Genomic DNA, 23,971 nt, shown 5'->3' on the forward strand with positions numbered 1-23,971 from the left:
TCTAAGAGCCATCCAGGGTCAAGTTCAACATGCTCCACATCTGTCATCTCAAGCACCATTGGAAGTCCCAGCAGCACACAGCACTTTTCATACTGCCTGTACACCTTCTAATCAAAACAAACTCCCAGCCTGCTACTCCTCCCGACGCCTCCCCACAGAGCCCTCTGGAACTGAGACTTCCACCAGCAAACTCCCCTTCATCCCCCACCTCTTCTCTGAACATTTTCCCTCCCTTCTTTTACTCACTAAAATTTAGCCAGTCCCTGGGGGCACTGATTCTTGCACAGCCCTCTCAAGCAGAGAGAAATTTTTTTCTCCCATAATCCATAAACCTGATGGGGGAGGGGGGGCAAATGTCCCTTTCAGTTACCATAGCTTCTTCCAAGCAATGTCTCCTTCTTGTTCCCCTAAAAGTAATCATAGAATAAAATATAAAAAAGTAAAAAACACCTCATCACCTTGGAAATTTAACTGCCCAGCTTTATCATCACTTACTCTCTCACTGCTATTTTCTCAGGACCCCTAGCCCTTCTTCATAATTCACTGAAGACTTGAGAGCCTGCCTGACTGTCCCCCTCTGCAGTGCCCCTGATCATTCCTGGTGAGTGTAAAATCTCATAAGTGACACATTCAACGTGCTGGGCTTTCGCTCCCTGGACTCCTTCGCTCCAGCCATCTTTTCTTTCCCTGCACCTCGGCTACCCATTCATGTGAAAGAAATTAGTAGATCTCTACACCAAGTCATACCAAGGCACACAAGCTAAGAGCTGCCGCGTGTATGTTCTTCCATTCGCTCAACTACCAGATGTGGAAAGCTCTTGCTGTGTGCCAGGCACCGATACAACAATGACTTGGTCTAGCCCTAATGAGCCTGGTGGGAGAAGCAGACAGATGTTTACCATACGGAGAGATGAAGCACTTATCTGAGTTTGTCCTTGTACGTGAAGGTCAATGACAGCGGGGCTACAGAAGTGAGACAGACGGTGCAAGTCGGGAAGGCATACCAGAGGAGGTACCACGGAGCAGAGTTTTGAAGTATAAGCAGGAGTTTGCCGGCAGTATGTGAAGAAAAGGGGTTTTATTTAGAGAGTAGCCCATACAAAGACACAAAAGTGGAATGTAGTATGACAGAGGCTTGTACCACTTGAGTGGAAACTCTGAGCACTGAGAGATGAGGCTGGAGAAATGGGGGCTGGGATTCATCGAAGGCCTTGAATAGCACATCAAGGAATAGCCTGAACACATTGAGAGCCATGAAGGATTTCCAGCAGGGTGTTCCCAACACTGCACTAGGTCCTTTCACATGCCTCATTTTGAGGTCAAGACCCTCCAACAATGGCCACCAGTAATTCCCTGCCTCCTTGCACACACATGACATTCAACCCACCTAGAGTAGTCTGACTCCCCTTGAATCCTGCCTCACCTTGTGATTTGCCTTGGCCTGCAGACCAGCAGAAGTGATGCTGTGCCCATTCTGGGATTGCATTTAAAGGTACCAGGCGGCTTCCTCCCTAGCCCTGAGAAACCAGCCACCATGCTGTAAGGAAGCTCCGATTCTTGAATGAAAAGATACCTCATGGGGAGAAAGAGGCCACGTGGAGGAACAGCATCAGCTGAACGCAGCCAAGTGAGTGGCCCCCAGCACACGCCACGTGGAGCAGAAGAACTACCCAGCTGACCCGCCTGCATTCTGAACCCACCAGATCACGGAAAATAACAAATCAGTGTTGCTTTATGCCACTGAGTTTCTCGATGATTGGTTATATAATGACAACCAAAACACCTTTCACTTCATTTTTCAAATAGCCCTACAAGCAAATATTATCCTCTCTCTCTTTTTTTACATATGAGGAAAACGACACTCAGCAGAGGCTTAACGTGCTCAAAGGCACAGAGCTATAAGGGAGTCTAAGAGAGAGCCAAGACTAGACATGGAGAACAAACCTAGTATGAGCTAAAAGTCTGGGTGCAGAAGGCCTCTATTCTGATTGGTCTGTGTCTGTTCCAAATAGTCACAGCCTGTTCTTTACTAGTTATTAAATATTTGGAATACTGCCCTTAACTGGGAGCACACAATTATAAGAAGCAAGAGCACAAGCATCTTGGGAAAACGTTGGGAGTGTCTCACATTTGTAGAAAACACCCTCAGCCTTGCTCTCCTGGCCTCACCAACCTGCTTGCTTTGGGTGAATCAGCACCTGAGGCTGAGACACAGAGCGGCATCTGGTCCTCCCTCGTCTCCATGGCAAATCTCACCCACAACCAGAAATATTTCTCAGCAGACATGTCCCATAGGCCAAACAAAAACACACACAGTAATAGGTGCACATTTCCTTTCTTTTTCCACTTCCCACCTCTTTCTCACTTTATTTCATGGGGCTTGCTGTCGAGTTTATTACTTTACAGTGCTCCTTAGAGTATTATTCGGGAGGAAAATTGCCTCATTCAATTCAATGTGCTGCTCTTGGCAGCAGGTTTTCTTTCCTGTACTTGATACTGGACAGTAAATAGGATGCTTCTACTACTCCCAATACTTCCCGGCCTCCCCTGATGTCCCCTCGGTCAAGAGGCTAACAAGTTTCTAACATGCCCCCATCATTTATGGAGGCTTAAACTAAAGCCCAGAGGAAGAGATACGGAGATTTTTGCATATATTTTGTTCCACTCACACACAGAAGAAAAGCCAGGGAACCAGTTACACTTGGGTGCTTATATTCCAGTTTTACGGGGTTGCTCCTGCAGATTGAGGGGATCCGGGAGTAAGGCGCAAACGCTTTGGCTCCATAACTCTCCCAACAACTGCAGTCGGCACATGAGAATTTTCCATGAGGTGCAGCGAACCAAGGAGCCTGGACTTTGAGTCAGAAGGACAGATTCACTCTTCTCAACTCGTTCGCACAAGACTTTCACCCCCAGCTCACCAACGGCTTGTTGAAGTCACCAGTAAGTACCTCCACCTGGCCAAATTCAACAATGCATTTTCATTCTCATCTCATCCAACAGCTCCACAGCAGCTGACTCTGTCGATCCTTCTCTTCATGAAACACTTTTTGCTTTGCCTTTCAGGCCACCCCACGTGCTTTATTTCCTGTTTTCCTCGGGGCTATCTCATCTAGCCCCATGGCTTCAAAGGCAGCCTAGATACTGATGACTTCCAAATTTTATCTTCAAACCTAACGTTTCCATTACTCAAAATCTCAAACCCAACCTGTTTGAAATGGAACTCTGAATTTTTCTCCTTACACCCGCCCCACTTTTAATCTTCCCCAACTCGGAAGACACCACCACTCACTATGGTGCTCAGACCAAAGCCCTAGAGTATTTCCTAACTCTTCTTTCTCTCAGACTTCACCTTTACTCAATAGACCAAGTAAAGCAGGCTGTCCTCCCCAAAGGGCAGACTGTGGGTGGGCCTCAGCCAATCGACTAAGAGTCTGAATAGAACAAAACTGTGAAGGAAGGGAGGATTGGCCCTTCTCTGCCAGACTGAATGAGCTGGGATGTTGGTCTGCTCCAGCCCCTTAACTAGGATTTACCTGTTGGCTCTTCCCAAGTCTCAGCTCTCCACTCAGACTGATTTACACCAGAGGCTTCCCTGGGCCTCCAACTCATGAACAATTATTTATATGTACCTTATTGGCTCTATTTCTCTGAAGAACCTTGGTGGCTGCGTTGGCTTTTTTGCTGTCCCTTGACTATCCCCCAATCAATCCACTCCAAAAGAAGACACAGATGTGCTTGCTGACAGCAGAATTCCCCTGAAGAATCGAACCAACCGAACCACCTCACAGCTTACAAATCGCCTTTGCAGAGTCTACAGTTAACAAGTCCCGCCCATACACACAGAGCTCCCAGTTAGCTTTAACATGTCTCACTTTAAAATGCAAGCACTAGCCAGTGGTGCCAATGGTCACCAGTCCCCCAAGGAGAGTCTCTAACTTGAAAAATAGAGGCCAAAGTATTAAGGGGGAAAGCAACTTGTAGAAAACTGTGCGGGGAGATACAAAAATTGAAGGAAACTATCATTAATATTCTCAGAGAAGTAGAAGTTATTGTGTTTATTAAATAAAACAAATACAGAATAGAGACCTTTCTTATAAAGTCAGACTGTGAGAACCAGACTGGAAATTTCAGTAGAAGGGTCAGAAGATAAAGTTAGGGAACTGGCATAGAGTGGAAAGTCAGAGAGATAGAGGATAGAATAGGAAAGAAACTTTAAAAAATCGTCTAGGAGTACATTCTCTGAATAAGTAAAGTTTCAGAAAAAATGAACATGGAAATAGAAGAGAGGAAAACAGGAGAAATAATTCCAGAAATTTCCCAATACAGAAGGATATGATTTTCTAATTTGCAGCTGGATATGAAATGCCCAGCAGATAGATAAATACAAATCCATATTAAAATCTATCATCATGGATTTTCAGAACAATAGGGACAAAGAAACTATCTTAAAAGTTTCCAAAGAAAAGAAAAGAGGTTACTCTGAAAATCAGGATGATAGATTTCTCAGTAACCTCACCAAGAGTAAAAAGATAAGGGAGGAATGAGTTCAGAGTTCTGTAGAAAAATCACTTCCAGCCCAGAATTCTATACCCAACAAAGTTATCGATTAAATGTTAGGGTGGAATAGAGATAATTCAGACATGACAAGTCTCAAAACCTCTGCTGTACTCAAGAATCTGCTAGAGAAGGTATCCATCCAACATTAGAAGGTAAACCTAAAGATGGGAAGGCACAGGATCTGGGCAATATGAGCATCACCCCATGAAAAAGCCAAAGGAATCTCAGCGATGAAGGCGAAGGATGGCCCAAGAAGGAAAGCTGTGCACTCAGCCTAGAAAGAAAACAGTACAGACAAGAATAGCTTAGAAGGACACAGAAGAGAAGGCCAAAAGGATGGCCTCACTGGAATACCTGATGAGAGTGAATGTACTGAGAGGAGATTTAAACAACTGAGGAGAGTTTGGGATGAATTTGAGACTCAGTCTCTCTCTGTCACACACACACAATTCTAGGACACACCAAAAAGGCAGGCCAGAAAGGGACCATCACCCTGGGCCTCCAACTCATGAACAATTATTTATATGTACCTTATTGGTTCTGTTTCTCTGAAGAACCTTGGTGGCTGCATTGGCTTTTTTGGCCACCCCTAGCTGCAAGGGAGTCAGGAGAGCGGAGTGTTTTTAATTGGGCACATAGAGAAGATGGCGAGGCAGCTGGTGGCATCTACCACAGGAACTCTTCAACTCTGCTGACACCATGATCTTGGACTTCCCTACAGAACTAGGAGAAATAAGTGTCTATTGTTTAAGCCACCCATGCTATGGTGTTTTGTAATAGCAGCCCCAACAGACCAAACAACCCCTAAAATTATGTAAGTGCATAGTTTTGATGAAAGAGAAAAACAAATTTTAAAGAGATTATGTATCAACAATAAATTAAAAAGAATTTCTCTCATTTGGCTTCCCATTGTCATGTACACCCATAGACACACAGCCCCGTTTGGGCAACACATTTTGAGATGCATCTAAGTGCAAGCAAATATTTCAGGGAAGTGTTAATGATGGCCTGGACCAATCTGTCTTTTGTAAATAGTTCTCAGGAAAGTATACTAATTAGAGCTAGGATAGGCAGATGATACAACAGCTCATCCATCAACAGCTTGCTGCTCATCTATTGAGTATATAGCAATAGATAATCAACATTCTGTATGTGGGGTAAACAACCAAGTGTAAGATATTCTGGCACTAAAAATAAAGATTTTATTATTCGAGGAAAGACACAGGACACAACCCTTGGTAAAGTTAAATGACAGTATGAATTTACAGAAGTGTTATTGTTTAGCAGAAAGAAAAACCACGATGCACAGAAGGGATCTCGGAGGAAGAAGATTAGAAGTGTGTTTTGAGCGATGGGCTAGACGCAAATGGAGGGGGGAAGGAGGGACTCCAAACATGGATCCAGGTTGAAACTAGGGCCTTGAGACAAGGCACTGGAGTGAGAGTCTGCTAACCCATCTGCAGAGGCAAAGTTCAAGCTTGGCCCGAGGAAAACCACATATTCAGAAAAAAACAATTCCACTACCCACAGTGAGGCCAAGAATGCAGTCAGCTATTCTGCTGGGAGGTGTCTCCATCATTTATGAGCTTAAAAAACCCCGGGATGGTTCCTGACCCGTGTTACAGGCCCAAGTTCCCTGTAAACAGCAGTTAGCTCTCAGCAAAGTCATTAATTGGGGGCATTTCTTTGATTTTCTTATGAATAATTAAAATATATTCATGGGTTTCTGTGCTTTGATAAAAAACATCAGTGTGTGATTTATCAAGAATACTGTTGTCCATGGGAATATAAATGCACGGCCTCACATTTTTATAAAGTTCAAATACATCACCTCTTCAGTGGATGAAATAAACTGAAGTGACCTCAGTTCAAAAAAATAAGTAGGGTAGACATGCACATTAGCAAAAATTAATGTTCTGACATTTATATGGCTCTTAGATCCCACAATGAAAAATATCTAGGTCAGTGGGAAGTCGGAAACATTTTCTAGGCATAGCTATCACTAAAAATAGTGCATACATGGTAGTCACTAAAAAAAAACCCTTCTGATTTGATGTGTAAGTACTTAAGGGAGAAGTGGGGCCAGATACAAGAAGGTAGAGGTCATGTCATGAGGCAAGGCCATGACCAGTTCATATCCCATTGTGGAAGAGGTGGGAGCTATACTCGCCAGTGCCCAGAAGAGGGCAGACAAGAGCTGCTCAGGTGGAGCCTTCCTTGGAAGAGCACCCAATTGGTGCCCATTCTCCCCACTCTCCACCTGCACAGACAAAAGCCAGAATCAGCCCAGAACTGATTGGTGGAGGAGGTGAGGAAAGGGAGGAGCAATGATGGGTAACACGGACTAAAGCCAAGTCAGAGGAAGAACCAGGCCAAGAAGAATCACAGAAAAGACAGACAGCCACAGAGATCCAGCGGATCTAGGCTCAGGAACACGGTAGCTCTGATCACACCACTCCCTTGCTCAAAAGCTCTCAGGCGGTCCCTGTTTCCATAAGACAAGCCCAGACTTCTTAGCCTAACATTCAAGGTCTACCTACAACCTACCCCTAACCCACCTTAAGAATCTTAGGATTCCAACCAAACCACCTTTGAGAAGCCACCATGAGGACATAGACAGCAATACACAGTGACAGGTACTACAGTGAGGGTAAGCAAGGGAATGAATGGGGTGGAGGAAGGAGTGGCTAAGTCAGGCTATCAGGGAAGACTTCCTGGAAGAGCTGACAATCCCCCTGGGATGTCCTCCTCTCTCCTCTCCACATGTCTTCGGTGCCTGTGGGAGAGCCATCCGTTGTTTTCATCACCTTGCCCACCTTCCCCCTCCCTCTCCTTTAGACACTGCTCAGTACTCTCCTTTCCAGGGGGGCTTAGGTGATACCGTATTGGCCAGTCACATTATTTCACCCATTTGTCCTCAGTGATTGGTTCAAGCAGTATCCTCAAGTCAATCCAATTTCTTCCCTGGAGTTATTTTTTCCTCCCATATGGAGTCGAAGTGGGTAGCTCTCTCTTTCTCCTGGATTTAAAGCTCTCAGTGTGGATTCCAGAACTGCTGGTACCACGTCCCTGCCCCTTCTGGGATTCTGAGAAACTACACTGGATAGAAAGAAACAGAGGAACTTGACACTGCACATACCCCAATACAGTTGCACTGAATAAGGGCTAGGCCTGTGTTTAACCAAGAGCCCAACTCCAGGATCAAAAGACTGGCAGGTGGGATCTGGTTGGCTGGCTCCATGATGACCCCAAAGACTCAGCCTCCTCCTACCATTTTGCTCTACCATCCTCATCACTTAGCTCTCCTTCTCATCTCCCAAGATGACTGTTGTATCTCTGTGTGTTATATCCACATTCCACAGGCTATGGAATGTGATATTGTCCTTGTTCTATTTGTCCTTGTTATATTCCACAGGATACGACAAGGACAAGGACAAATGTTTCCCCTTTTGTCCATAGGTTCCATCCTATATACTTTTATTTATATCTCAATGTTCAGAAAAGAGTCACATGGCCACCCCTAGCTGCAAGGGAGTCAGGAGAGCGGAGTGTTTTTAACTGGGCACATAGAGAAGATGGCGAGGCAGCTGGTGGCATCTACCACAACTCCTAAATTGTCTTGTTTGTCTATATCAGTCCACAGTGCCCCCTTTTTGCCTAAGCTAGCTTGAGGTAGCTGTTTATAACTTTCAGTGAAAAATAAGCCATGACTAATACACCTGCCGAATGCCGTCACCCCCTCCTGATCCAACTACGTCAGAATAATCTTACCTTCCATTTCCAGTTACAATCTGTTTTTCCCACAGCAGCCTGAAGAAGGGCAATCACGGGGACAGAGTTAATCTCTCTGTCAGCCGAAGGAGGCAAAAAGACTCTGCCAGCAGGACTCCTGGGTTCTACCTCCCCTCTGCCCCACCATTTCCCTGTGGAAAGCTAAAACACTTAAATATCATATGGTACATCCACCTGATGGGACACTGTGCAACAATAAAAGAGAATGGGAGAGTTCTGGCGGTATGGGTATGAAACGCTTTTCCAAAAGGCAAGGGAGAAAGCAAAGGGCAAAACGGTATATATAAGAGATGATCATTTATGTTAAAAGGAGTAAAAAAGAACATATGCACACATGTTTGTACCTGCCTAAGAGACCTCAGATAGTACAAGAAACTGACGCCATTGGCTGCCTCCCAGGTGATGAACAAAGAGGTTGGAGGATGGGAGGGAGGATTTTTCCTTATATGCTTTCCATGGGTGTCCAATCTTTTGGCGTCTCTGGGCCACACTGAAAGAAGAAGAGGTGTCCTGGGCCACACATTCAATTCATGTTGTGACACATGATCATGAAAAAAAAATCTCATAATGTTTTAGGTAAATTTGTGATTTTGTGTTGGGCCACATCCATAGCCCTCCTGGGCCTCATGTGGCCCACGCACTGCGGGTTGGACACCCCTGCAAAACCTTTCAAATTTTGGACCTTATGAAACCCATGGGAACCCATCTGCACCCATCTGGATCCTGTGAACCTCTTCGAAAAGGAATAAAAATACATTTCTTGACGTAAGCCCATTTGTGGTTTGTGGTGGCATGCCTGGTGTTTTTTGTTTTGTTTTTCTGGGTAGAACAACAGGAAGGAGGAAATTGACGACTAAGGCTGGGAAGAAAAAAGAAAACAGATTAACATCCATTGAACAATAAAACACAAATATCTTTTTATTAATGGTTGCTTTTCTCATTTTATTCTAGAAGCATTTCCAGACCTCAGCTCATTCATTCTCATTCTCTCTCTCTCTTTCTCTCTCTCTCTCTCTATCTCTGTCTCCACCCCCCTTCTCTCTCCCTTTCCTTCAAGGCGTGCATAAATGGATCTGATCCCTTTCAGCTCAGGAGCAGCCTGAAGAGCTGAGTCTCCAAGCCTGGTCTGCTCCTCCTTCCTGGAACAGGCCGCCACACCTTTGCTCAGGTGAATGCCTATGCCCAGAACCACCCCCCCTTTCTTCTTTTTCTTATTCCCAGAAGGCATTCCAACATGCCTGCTCTATTGAAAATAGCTGTTTCTTCCTTTAGACCAGGGGTTGGCAAACATTTTCTATTAAGGGTCTGATAGTAAATACTTGAGGCTCAGAAGACCCTCCAGTCTCTCTTGCAACTACTCAACTCTGCCATTAGGGGGCGAAAGCAGCCACAGACAACACTAAAGTTGATCACGTCATGGGCCAGTACAATTTTATTGACAGAGGCAGGTGGTGGGATGGATGTGACCCCTCATTTGGGCCCTAGGAAATTCGCCATCAGCTAGCAGCATGCTCTGTGTCCCATTTTTCAGTCACTGTCTTCCTCCAGAAGGAAGCTCCTGGAGGATATGGACCGCCTCTCAGTCCCCTTTGAATACCCACCCACCAGCCCAAAATCCACTGGACTGGCCCAAGGTCACTCAACAAATTTGCCTACAAGAGAAATGGCTAGGAGCTTCCTTTCTAGGGGCATGTCTGTCATACTTAGCACCCATCCTTACACCCCACTTGTCCCCAAAGGGCCCTGAAAAAGAATGCCCTTTGGACCCCACTCGCCTGTGTTCCCTGCAGAGAAACTCAATCAGGGCTCCCTACCTAAATGTTTGGTGGTATGTCTGGACAGAGGACTATTAGTCTGTGGTTTAATAACACCCTTTTGTTGCTGTTAGCTTTCGGGCTAACTTCACTATGCATCGGTAGCAAACTAACCTTTATTGAACAGCTACTATGTGCCATTCAAGGGAAGAGAAGACTTTTACTTTTCACTGTAAAATCTTTGGCACAGTTTGAATTTTTTACTATGTACATTATCGCTTTCAGTTTCTAAATACATTAGAAGGAACCACTGAAGGTATTAGATGTGTCATTTTTTTAAATGTATACTCCCTTGTGAGGTTTTTCTTAATGATGAGTATGGACTCCTAACAAGTATTTGTTGGCTGGCTAAGTGTAGACAAAAACAAATCATTTTTGTTTTGAGTTTAGAAATCACAGAACTTCATTGAATTACCCTCACTTCCCAAGATTCTGCACTAACATTTCTGTGTTTTCAAAGTCAGGGGCATCTGTGTTCTGAGACTTGGAAACCCAAAAGGGACGCAGCCTTTCTTTGCTGCGTGCGCCCCGGACTCCACCACGCTCCTATCACTGCCTCCTGCTCAGGATGGAGGGTAGAAAACAGTGAACTAATACTAGACAGGACTGCTGTTCCCCTGGCTCCCAGTGGGGGGAGCAGTTGTTTCCTCTGTCAGCGTCAGGGGACTCTGGAGCCTCCAAGGATTCCTGTGGGTCCCCGGTCGAGGAGACTCTCCCCAGAGTTTCAATAACCCCCGTCCCCTCAGTAGCGGCAGGGTTGTCCAAACTTCCTGATGCTGCGGAAACAGCGGAGTGAAATCCCACTGAAGACCGTGGGAAGCTAGCTGGGCCTCCACCATAACTGCCACCCACCTTCAGCCCCAGGAGTCTTGTGGAAAATAAGTGAAATGCGTTTGGGAGCATGGAAATGATGAGGGAAACTGCCACCGCCGCCACCGCCGCGGCCTCCTCCGCCCCCTTCGAGGCACTGAGCTTCGTTCCCTGATTCGGTCCCCTCTTCCAGTACTTCCCACCCACCCCCCAGGGTCTGTGTGTGACTACCCAGCACTTGAAAAGTGATGAGTGGAATGAAGAAATGAATTTTTTATTGTACTTTAATTAACCTAAATTTAAAAAACAGATATTTAATTCAGTTATTGGAAAACTTCAAGTGTGTTAGGAACACTGTGGGCAGGCAAATCTATTTTTTTCGACTGTAAATTTTATAAATTCAAAATACACATCAAGTATTTTCAATGCAAATTTAGAATCCAGAATGAAATGTGCTTTAAGTGTAAAGTACAAGTCAGATTTTGAGCACTTAGTACAAAAAAAATAGATGTGAAATATCTCATTATGGTTTATATTGATTACATGTGAAAAAGATAGTATTTTGGATATCTTGGGTTGAATAAAGACATAGAGAGGAGCCGTATTTTACAAGACCAGTCTATCTGCATCGGAACTTTTAAAAAGCTGGAGAGGCAGAGATGGGGGTTGGCGTTAGATAAGGATCTGGGGAGAAAGTGGCATGTCCAGCCAGCCATGCTCCCACAGGAAGGGGCTCTGTCTTCTCACCAGAGCTGAGGCAAAGGGACTTGAATGAGACCTCTTAAAAGGCTTCAGGCGTGTTCCCTGGAATGTGGTGGGGGAGGGGGAGTCAGTATGTTGATGTCTGACTCACTCAGAGAAATCTAAAGGGTCAACAGGTTGCACCCAAGGTGCAGGAGGAGAGGCTGTGCTGAGGGTCGCTGGCTTCTCCCAAGTAGTCGGCAAGGGGTGTGTGAAATTCCCGAGACACAGAACTGGTGTAGGAGGTTTGCCGTCAGATCTTGCCCTGAGGGAGAAACTTTGGGAACCATCAGAAGGGACAGATGCTCCCCAAAGAGCCAGATGCCGATGCCCTCCAGCGGCTGCGAAGGACCCACAGAGGACCACAGGAAACAATGAGTCCACTGTCAAACCCAGACGATGGCTAGGACAACCCCAGTCCAGTAAGTCTTCCCCTTTCCTTTCCTACTCTCTCCTGTTTCTCAATTCAGGAGCCAGAGAGAACCCTGGGAGCGTGCAAGGAAGACAGAACCACCATGGGAAGAAAGACAGACACAACAGTCCTGCACCCTCCTCACTCAGGGGTCAACCCTACACCTCAAGCTGGGAAGGAGCAGAAATTGTCAATTTTAGTGAAGATTGGAGGGTTTGAGACCTTACTCTTGAGCAAACCTTTTAATTACTAAATGGAGACTGGATTTTTAAAAAGAAGTGAATGAGTGAGTCTTCCTTAGAAAAAAGTGGCAAAAGAAGTCCAATTTTCCCAAATGGGACTCAGCCCAACTTTACTGAGAAGTCGCCTAAAGTCTACAGAACGATTTCCACAAAACATCAGAGACCACGAATCCCAGTCATTTCTTCTGTGTCCCACACGTCCCGACTGGTCCCCTGCTGGTCCAATAGGACAGTGCTGTGTATACACAGTGCCAGAAACTGGGATCATACTCTGTAAGGCACTCAAGTCTGCTTTTCCTCAAGACTAATATATCACGAAGTTTTTCCCTTGGAAGAAACTATTCATCTACAAGTTGAGCATCTCACCATATGGACCTGTGTAATTTATTCATGCAGCATCTACCCAGTGTTTGTTCTGCTAAAATCAAATATCCTATGCACAAATCTTTGTACACATACTTGATCTCTTCCTAAGGCTAAATTCCAGGGAGCAGAGTTGCTGGATTAACAGGTGGGAATTTTTAAGGGATTTTATCTCTATCACTGAAGGTAATAGAGAGAAAGCACGGGCTCTGGAAGCGTATTTTCACTGGGTCGGACTGAGTTGTCCAGCCCAGCCCTGTGTGGCTGGGAGCTTGCTGCAGTCGGAGTAGTTTCTCCCAGGTGAGTGGGGAAACACTGAGTTTGGGTGTTCCCACACACCAGCCTGTGAGGGGAGTGAGCACCATACCAAAACAAGCCCATTCTTCTTTTTTTTTTTAACTATAAAACACACACAGAATTCATTATGTGTGACACTACACAGTGCCTCATTTCCCGAGTCCCACGCAGGACTGATCTCTTGGTGAGGCAGTGCGGCGCATGGTCGGAAGCGCCGATCCTGGCTGGAGTTGGATGGGTCGGCCTTGGCTCTTCCACCTTCTAAACACGTTACAAAAGCAAGTGTTGCTTTACTCCTGTGTCGTGAATTTTCTCATTCACAAACTTTCTGTATGGCTGGATTGCACCCCAAAATTCCTATGTTGAAGTTCCAAACCCCAGTACCTCAGAATGAGACTGTGTTGGTCAACTGGCTTTTAACGAGGTCATTAAGCCACAGCCGGGTCAGTAGAGTGGGCCCTCATCCAACAGGACCAGAGCCCTTAGAAGGGGAAGACGTTAGGGTACAGACACGCCCAGGGCAAAGCCTGTCTCGGGAGATGCCAGCGCCTAGCCAATGACAGAGCCTTTCAGAATGGTGAGGAAATAAATTTCTCTTGTTTAAGCCACCGAGTCTGTTGGGTTTGGTGATGGCAGCCTGAGCTACGTAATGAACTTTCCAAATTAGAGTGAGCCCTGGAAGTGCTGAACAGTATGCTTGGAACTGAGTAAGTGCTCAGTAAACGGTGTCACTCGTTGTCATTTTCTGTGTTTCTCTCTAACAGAAAGCCCGAAGCCCACTCAGCCGAACCAGCGGTGCTCCACTGAGAGTGACTTTTCCAGCCTAGCAAGGTCTGGGGATGTTTTTGGTTGTCACAAACTGGGGAGTGGGGAGCCATCAGCACCTAGTGGGTAGACAGGGGGGATGCTTCTAAACTTCTAGGCACAGGACAGACCACCCCCACAATACACACACACACACACACACACACACACACACACCCAAAATGTCAGCACCGCTGGGGCGGAGGAGCCCTGAGCTAAGCCCATGCAGGCATACCACCTGCACTCCAGCTCTCATATCCTAATGGGCCCCACACCCTTATTTTGTGGAATGTCACTTTTCTGTGACATTTCCCTCCCTCCGAGGCCATCTGGCATACCAAACAGGTAGGTTTGGCCACACCCCTGTCTAGACAGAAGAGAGGACCCTAATCGCCAGGGACATAAGCAGATTTCTACAATGACGCAGCCTTACAAATCTGTCGGGCAAACAGAATCAGCACTTACTTGCTGCTCAGAGCTGTGCAAAGCGGCTGGGGTATTTCTGCTTCAAGCTGTGGGTCAGGTTCAGGTCTGCCCATGCATTTCATTCTGAAACCCAGGCTGAAGGGACCCCAAGAACTGAGCATGTTCTTCCCACTTCAGAAGCCCGCAGAGGGGTGCGCAGAAACAGTGGAACCTCCTAAGGCTCAGAACTACTATCGCTCAGCCCCCATTCCACTGGCCACACCCACCTGTCGCTCCGGTTACCTACAGCATAAAGTCTATATGCCTTAGACAGCCTTCCGCCCATCACTGCAATCAAACAGACCATAACCGATCATCATTTCTAAGTCTTTAGCAGAAGACCAAAGGCCTTCGCTGTCCATCTCTGCCATCTCTCTAGTTTACTGTAGTTGTCCCTGCAGCTCCCAGATGGGTCCTTCATACCACTCCACACCAACGGGGCTTTGCGGATGCTGCCAGTCCTCCTGCCCCTCCCACCCAGACTGCCTTTCCCCCATCCACACTTGAAGAATTCCTGTCCTTCTCCAAGTCCCAGTTCATGTGTCTCCCTTGCTGCCAAGCTCTCCAGCCCAATCAGAGCTAAATTTTTGCTCTATCGCCATACATAGAATCACCCGTCAGATCACTTCTCACATGTCCTGTCCTTGTCTCCGTACATTTCAGGAGCACTCTCAGGGCAAAACCAGTGCCCTGTTCATTCTCAGGTGCCCAACACCTAAACACTCAATATTTATTGAGTTAATGAGTCAGCAAGTAGATGAATGATTCAGTGAATGAATGAATGAATGAATGAATGATGTGTTCCATTTCTAGTGTGCATGCTTCTTATTAGTTTACTCAGACAGCTAGTTGGCTCCCAAATGCCATTCTCCCTTTCTTCCTTCCTTATGAACCAAAACCTAGATTTTTAACCTGAGAACATTATCGTTCATTTCATCCCTTGCGGTGGGATGTGCCTATGACACTAAGTTCTAGCCAATGATATACAAGCAGAAACATTGTATGGGACATCTTAAAGGGCTTCCTAATGGGGACAAAACAGACCTTCTTCCAATCCTTCTCCCTGCTGCTTGGAATGCAGATGTAATGACAGGAGCTTTAGCAGCCACCTTGGACCATAAGGATAAAAGGTACACATGGCAGATCAGACAGATAGAAGGCTTGTGGGTCCCTGACAATTCATGGAATTGCCTTAGCAGCCCTGTACTTTTTACCTCCAAAATTCTTTTACATGAGACAATAAACTGGTGTGTGTTTTAGCCACTGTAACGGAGCTTCATATTTACAAACAAACAAACTAAAGCATACTTCAAGGATCCCCTGAATCCTCATGGGATGAACGCATCATCTCAGTGTCACACACACACTTTCTCCTCAATGGTTCTGGCATTCCCTACACAGTCTTAAAGGAGTGGAGAGAAGAAAACAAAAAAGCCTCTCCCACCGAACTCAGTCTTGGCATCACCACTTCTAACCTCTTTCTGCTGAAAACAAAGGGGAAATATACAACGTTTTGCCATCAAAGAAGTGCCAGGAAATTTTTGTAAATTCAGTTACCACCACCACCCCCCACCTCTCACCTCTCACCCCCACAGCAACAACAGGTAAATTCTGTCACCTTTCTCCTCGACAATATTAATATTTTACACTTTGAAACCAAAGTCCTTGTGCACCACTGTTATTCTCCAAAGCTTCTCTAAACACGCCTCCAATCCACCTGGAGGAGACCTCTGTACCCCCGCACCCTCCCAGGCCTTAGCACTCACAGCCACCCTTCATCCAGTCTGCCTGCCTGATATACCCTGGCCTCCTCTGGCTGCCGTCCAACTTCACGTGCAGCTCCCCAAGTCACCAAGCCCCTACTCTCTCCACCAGACTCCCTGCAGCAAGTCCTCGAGTCGCTTGATCTGATCCTGCTTGTCTCCGCCTGCCTCACACTAATCCAGCATCTCTGTGGAACAATTAGGCTTCCAAATAGAGGGCATGTCTTCCACTGCCCATTCTCCCCATGGCCAATCTCCTCATAGAGCCATTTCATCCAGAGCAGTGGTTCTCAGAACATTTCTAGCCAAATGTGCAAAGCAGACAAAAGCAGAGCCTCTTGAAATGGAAGGGGGTTTGGAGGGAACTCAGAGATCCTCCCACTCTCATGCCTCAGCAGTTCGAAGGGACCCCTCGGAGACCCAAGCCTCTAAGTCTGACCCGGGCCCTTCTTCTTCCTCCACCCCGGTGTGCCTCCCCCTCTGTTTGCATGAATCATCACCTCCCTCCCGTCAGGTCCCTAAACAAAGGTGACCTCTCCTGAGAGGCCTCTGCTGCCCACTTATCTAAAATAGCCCCTACTCCAAGTCTTTCTTTCAGGCTGCATCAGTCTTGTTAATCCAGGTCCTCCAAGGATAAGACGCAGAATGTGCTCAGGGGAACATGAGCAGAACTGGAGGGAACTGGGACAGACTGGGAGGGCTGGAGGGATGCAGGGAATATATGCTTCAGAGTGAAGGAGAGAGGGAGGGAAGGAGAGAGGGAGAGGGAGGGAGGGGAGGAGGAAAAGGAGGAGGAGGAAAGGAGGAGGGGAGGAGGGAAGGAAAAAGGAGGGAGGGGGAGGGAGGAGAATGGAGGGAAAGGGAGAGAGGAGGGAAGGAGGGAAGAAGACACGGATGGAAGAGGGAGGGTCTTAGACGACAATACACTTCTAAGAAAATGTTGGCAAGACCTTCGGAGACCACTCAAGCCAAAGTGTCCTGCCAAGGACTCCTACGTCTCTTAGCGTCCCCTGCCATGTTGTGGGAGCAGTCCCCGAGAAGCACAGCCTGAGAAAACACGCAAAGGCACTGTGAACATAATATGTTGCATCATTTTGAATGTGTTCACCTAAAAGGAACAGAATACTCCCCCCAAATGTGACTTTGGCAACAAAGAAAAAGTTATTACTGTATCTTGTATATCAAAAAGGCTGGAGGAAAAAGTTTCCTCATTGGTTCACAGCTCAGATCGAGCAGGGATCTGCTTTACCCTCTGTGAGTCTCTTGATTTTCTACTCATAGTTGCAAGATGGCTGCCACAGCTCTAAACATCACTCCTCACTGAACTACATTTAGTGGCAGAAATGAAAAGAAAGGGTGTTCTCTGCCCCACTTCTTCGATGTCATGGAGGAAAATATCTCCCCTAAATCCCTTAGAAGCCTTGCCATCCAATCCCTTTGAGCAGAAAAAAAGAATCACATAGACACAAAGAGAATATCAGGTTTTTCAGCCTTTGTCGAAAGAGGCAAATTCTGCCAGCAAGTAAACAGGAAAAAGAACAGTTGTGGGTGAGTGATCAACAGGATCTGGTGTGTATGTCGGGTGCAGTGACAGAAAAGCATATCGCCAGCTGTGGGAACGTGTAGAAGGACACCTGTCTCTTCAAGAGGAGAATCCCTGGCGTTGATGACCCCCGAGACAAACACTGAAGAACAAACAGGATTGAGCAAAATGAAGATGATGACAGAAAGGATGGAGTGGACAAAGGTCCAGGTAAAGGAATAACATAAGCAAAAGCGTGCGATGGTGAAAGATGCCAGCAACCACTTGGTATTACCAGAGCCTCAAATGACAGGAGCCGAGTCTTGGGAAGTGTTGCGGCTGAGTCGCAATGGCCTCCTGGGCTGCGGGCAGGAGCTTGGGTCTGCAGACTTGGAGCCTGGAGGTCAAACTCAGACTCCAGACGTGTTCTGTGAAGCCGACACACAGCGTTTGCCTTCTGAATATAATGGCTGGAGGCAGGGCTTACTCAACCGCTGAGCCTTTTTCCATGGACCTTCTTCCCTCATTCACATCGTCCGCCTGTTTCCTCAGGGCTTTCGAGTTGGCCTCCCCAGGGTAGGTGCGGGGGGAGCCATCAAGACATCCTACCCTCAGGAGTGGCCAGTTCTATGGCTTTGTTAACCTCCGGACTGAGGCGGGGCAGTCATAGTTACGAGGGCCACACTGGACACAGGAAGTATAGTTTTCAGGACTTTTGGTTGCAGGGGTAAGAAACACTACTTACGTCTGCTTTAAAAAGAATGTATTAATTCACAGGGCTTTAGAGTCCAGCATTCATTCAAGTTACAAATTTCAGACGCACCCAGACCCAGGGGCAACCTGGTGACAGCGTGGATCTCCCCTGCGCTCTCCCAGGTTCGGACTTTACACTCAGGCCGTCTCTCTGGTCCCGCAGAAGACAGTCCCAGGCAGCTTCAGGCTGTTGTGATACTTACAGCCAATTGTCTTCAAGAAAGGGAAAGTTGTGCTCCTGGTAATTCTTACAAAACTCCCAGGGAAACCTTTGATTGGCCTGGCTGGGTCATGTGACTGACTATTCATGAGTTAAAACACAGGGTTCATGTCAGAAGAATGTAGGGAGCAAGACCCACAGAGGCCGGATGATGGAACCACATAGGACCTCCATGTGAGCAAAGGAAGATAAATCCGTGAAAGAAGTTGGGTCAGAGAACGAAGAGGGGGATCCAAACCAAATGACGTCACAGATAACAAGGAAGGAGAATTTTAACATGGAATAGACAGCTCTTTCAAAGGTGACTAAAGTATATTTCATTAAAATAAAGAATTGCCAGCCTGGCTGGTGTAGCTCAGTGGTTGAGTGCTAGCCTGCAAACCAAAAGGTCACGGGTTCGATTCCCAGTCAGGGCACATATCTCTGGGTTGTGGACTAGGTCCCCAGTTGGGGGCTTGCAAGAGGCAACCAATCGATGTCTCTCTCCCACTTGCATGTTTTTCTCCCTCTCTTTTTCCCTCCCTTCCCTTCTAAATTAAATAAATAAAATCTTTAATAAAATAAAGAACCGCGATGCATTTGTTGGACACGGATGACAACACATTAGTGGAGTTGTGGGGACTGGGGGGAGGGGGAGTTAGATGTGGGTTTGAGGAGTACAGAGAAGGAGAGAAAATATAGACAAAACTGTAGATGACGTAAGAAATTTGGCTGAAACAAAAAGAACAAATAGGTTATGGAGAGAAATAAAGGATCACATTAAGATATTTTAGGCTATAAAGGACTTGACTTAGCAGGTAGGAGAATCTGAAGATAACAAAAGGAAAGGGAGTGACTTCTTAAAAAGAAAAATTGAATTAAATAAGATAATTATTAGGAGTATCAAGCCAGGGTGTATGAGCCAAAAATTGCTGAGGAGTGTCTGAATACCCCTGGTTTTACGTCCTTCACCTCCGTGGTGACTGAATAAATGGGAGGCCCTGCCAGCGCCTGCTACATTCATTCACTTTGTCATTCATTTGTTCATTCAACAAGTTCTTATGGAACCATTGCCTGGCCTGGCGCCAGTCCAGCATTAGTGGTTCAGCAGCGAACAGAACCGACAAAGTCCTTGCCCTCACGAGCACTAAATGTCTCTAATGCACAAGTCCAGGCTCTCCTACCTTCCCAGGAGAGCCCTGCACTTGACTTCCAGGTCTTTCTGGTTCCACAGACGGGTGTCCCCAGACACTGGCACCATCCCTGGCCGCTGGACATTTGTAACCCTGGATTACACTAAGTTTCACAGTTTGCAACCTGCGTACTCATTGCCCGAGCAAAGAGAGAAAGCAGTCGTTTCTATCTCATTCCCTCACCATCTTTTTTCCCTTCCTTGCAAAACCTAGAGAGAGTTAAGGAAAAAGCAAATTGTCCCCCACCTTCAAGCTGCCAGTAGATTTCCCCAAATAAGATGAACTTTTCCAGATAACCCTCCCCAAAAAACCTCCATACTCGTCCTGTTGCTCTCAGAAACACAACCTACAGAAGCCATTATTCTGCGCAGGGAATGTGAAGACTTGAGTGTGTGGACTCTGGAGCGAGACCCAAGCCTGGCTGGACACTGAGCAAGACCACCTGGGTGCCAAGCCTGGCTGACACTTTGAACAAGTCATCCTGCCTGAGAAGAAGTTCCCCTATGGGCAAGTGGTGATGATGACGATGATAATGCCTACATCAAAGATCTGTATGAATGAGATGCAGTCATTCATTAGAGTGACCCTGTGGGCTGAGAGCTGGGGTGAGAGGCATCTGCGCATGGAAGCCAGGGCTGCAGCCACAATGAAAAGCAAGTGAATGCTGTATCAGCAAACGCCTGATGTTCACTTACCAACCTTGTGAAATAGTCCTTACCTAGTAGTTCACCCTCCGGCAGACCCAGGCAGCCTGGACACAGGACGGAAGAAAAAGATTTCTCCGTCCACTTCAGAAATTCAGTTTAGTGCCGTTCATTCTTAATTCTTCATGTCTGGGGCCAACTGGCCTATGTCGCACGTTTAAAGAAAATTGATCTTTCATTTAAAAAGAAACTCAATGCTGCCATTACGTCAAAATTTTGGCTAAAGATTGGGTCCCCGCAAAACGTCGAGAAAAGTGTCTTACCATTTCTGACAGTACAGCTGTTGCCTCTGCTTCCAGGAAGGAATTGGAGGGTCTTATGACCCTAAATGAAAGTGACTAAAGCATGATCACTTTCCATCTTCTTCCCCTCGGTGGAAATTTATATAAGGTGGAGCTTGTGTTCCATTCCTTCCACGCCGACCGCATGGCAGGCAATCGCTTGTGGTTTCCATGGCAGCAAACTTCAACCAGAACTGAGGCTCATGGGCTGAATCTGACTTCGAGCTGGTGAATGCAATCAAAATAGACAGGCACACTGGATGACTCAAACTTGAGATTATTTCTGCTGTTGAATTCGGTGTGTGTTTTGGCTCTCTGAATTGGTTAAATGCACCCAATGCATCAGGTCTGTTTGTTACTTTATGTTGTGGTAAAACGGCCTGAGAAGCCTCCTGGCATTTTGAATGCTGGCTTTCACGCCGTACTGATGATGGGGCATTTTCCCGTTTGCCAGGAAGGGGAGGGTGCTACAGGCCCCCGCCCCTGGATCGTTGAGAACTTGCCCTTCAGTGGTGGACACCGCTTTCTCAGTTCATCTTTTTGTGGTGTCCGGGAAAACACAGAGCTGTGGCCACTGATCAGAGTTAAGCCCATGGCAGGTGAGCTGCTGGAAATCTGAACAAGGGCACCTGAATGTGAATTAGACCTTCAGTCTGCCCTCATGAGTGGCAACCAAGGGAAAGACCATGTCCAGCACTTTCGAGGAGAAGTTAGACTTTTCTGGGTGGGAATTTAAAACTTCCGCTTGTTTTGCGCTGTGAAAGTCACGTGTAGAGAGTGAGAAGACAAGCTGCAGACAAGGAGAAAATATTTGCAAGCCTCGTGTGTGAAAAATGCCTTGTATCAAGACTATATAAAGGCCTCTTAAAACTCCACAGTGAAAAGGCAAACTATGCAATTAGAAAATGACCCAGAGACATGTGTGATTCATCAGTTGTCTCCAAAGGAAAATGTAAAAGAGAAGCCCAAAGTTTTGGGTTATACCAACATCCATGAAATAGCCTTCCAAAATAAATATTAATTTGGATGTTCCAAAGAAAAATAGACATCAACAGAAATTTCACAAAAGAACATATACAGATGGCAAAGAGCCACAAGAAAGATAGGAAAATGCAAATTCAGGCCACAGTGATACATCCCTACACACCTAGTAGAATAGCCGAGTGACAGGAGTGACAGTACCACACACCAGTGAGAAAACAGAGAAACTAGGTCTTTCGTATGTTGCCGGAAGCAACGTAGAATGGTTTAGCCACTGTGGAAAATAGAAGGAAGTTTCTCACAAAACCAAACACGCACTCAGCACGTCACCCAGCCATTGCACGCAAATGGATGAAGGCTTAAATAACGATGGAAGCAATATAAGGTCCGTAGTCCAAAGTAATGCTCCCGAATCAATTTCTTGGTTTCGATGTGATGCTGCGGCTTTATAAGATGTCACCAGTGGGGGGAGCTGGGGGAAGGGTACCTGTGTCTCTACTGCTGTTGGGACTTCATGTGAGGATATAGTTATTTCAAAAGTAAAGGTTAAGAAAGCCTTCCACTCATTGTTTTTCTTTAGTTATTTTTGTTTAAACATTCGTTCATACATTAATTTTAATGTAAGCGTCCCTATCAAACACACACATGCACACACACACACACACACACCTCAAACACATAGCAGAAACCCCTGTTTATTCTCAGAGCATTTCTGAGACCCGTCCTGGGCCTGTCTGTGATCCCTCTGGACACTTGTCTAACATTGTCTCCGACAGAAGAACCGGGCGTGGGCGTGATCATGCCCCAAGAGAAAGATGATATTTAAAGCATCCTCCAGTCTCTGAAGATTTACTTTTGTTCTGCCACCCATGAACTTCTTTTAGGTAATTTAAATAACTATCCAATTCCTAGGTAATAAATTCCAAGTGTGTATTACCACTATTTGAAACTAATCACACTCAATATTAATAATTCTTCTGGCCTTCTAAAACTTCCTGAGTGCCCCTCTCATTTGGCTGTATTGGAATTCAGGGAACAAGTTTATCTACAGGCATCTTTGCCAAGCCCTTTGTGAATCCGTAGCATTTGCTTATGTCTTTAAAGCCTTGGTCTTTCCATACTTGAGTTCATATCCTTTGAGCTCTTGCTAAGGAGCTCTTCATAATTTAGTTTGCCTTTTCCTGTGTGTCCTCCACACTGTCACTGTTTCGACATCATTGCTCACATTCTTATTATAGGCGTGTCCCTGAGTTATGCCCTGGGGACACACCATAAACATAACTATGACATGGTGCCTGCGCTCAGAAAGAAGCTTGTGTTCTCTAAGTGGAGCACATGACCCAGCCAAAGCCAATCAGCACATCACAAACTCCTGGCCATAATGATTGGTTCACAGATGACATGTGCCCAAAGACAGTCCAATCAGAGCCCTCAAAAGCTCTCATGTGAAAACTTCATAATGACCTAAAGCTCTTCTCTCTCTTCCTCTCTGTATTCGCAGCATATAGAAGAGTTTCTGTGCATAGCCGGCCTTTGATGAATATTTTTTGAATTATTTAATTCCATGACTTTTCTTTGAGCTATTGAAAACCAGGCTAGATCTTTCCTGTTGTACTAGACTCCCGAGAGGATTCAGAGGCTGGAGCCACCATCCTGCCATCACCAGGAACCCAACACTGAGCCAACAGTCTACTAGGTGTGTAGGGATGTATCACTGTGGCCTGAATTTGCACAAGCCACACAGAAAGGAGGGACCCACATTTATAACAGGAGAACCCTGAAGCCAGAGCTGCCCTTGGGCTTCTCAGTTACATGAGGCAATACGTTTCTGCTTTGCTTAGTCCATGGTTGGTTGGGTTTATGTTGATTGACCAAGTCTTAACTGAAAAAATAAAAAGGATCATGCCTCCCTTTTCAATCTGACCACTTAGGGAACCATGAAGCCGTGACACAGGGGAGCTGAGTTTAATGGGCCTGCCTTCCATGAAGGTATGTTCCTGCCTAGAAGGCACAGCCCAGCCCCCATGCTGACAGGCTGCGATGAGGTCATGTGGGTCCTCAGAAAGAACTCTTAACGTGAGGTCGAGAGACCAGATCACAGACTTAGCTTTTCTTTGAAATAGTTCTGTGGCCTGGAGTAAGTCCATGAGCCTCTCCAGACCTCAGTTCCAGACCTCTCACAGTGTGAGATTAATAACCTGGCCCAGTGGTAAAATGTGTACAACTGCTTATGTCTCTACTGACAGGGGGGCCATGGCTGCTGCAATTGTTGCCA

Source organism: Sturnira hondurensis, unplaced genomic scaffold, assembly GCF_014824575.4.
Source record: "Sturnira hondurensis isolate 20B ecotype Veracruz unplaced genomic scaffold, ASM1482457v3 Scaffold0006413, whole genome shotgun sequence".
NCBI classification, from domain to species: domain Eukaryota; kingdom Metazoa; phylum Chordata; class Mammalia; order Chiroptera; family Phyllostomidae; genus Sturnira; species Sturnira hondurensis.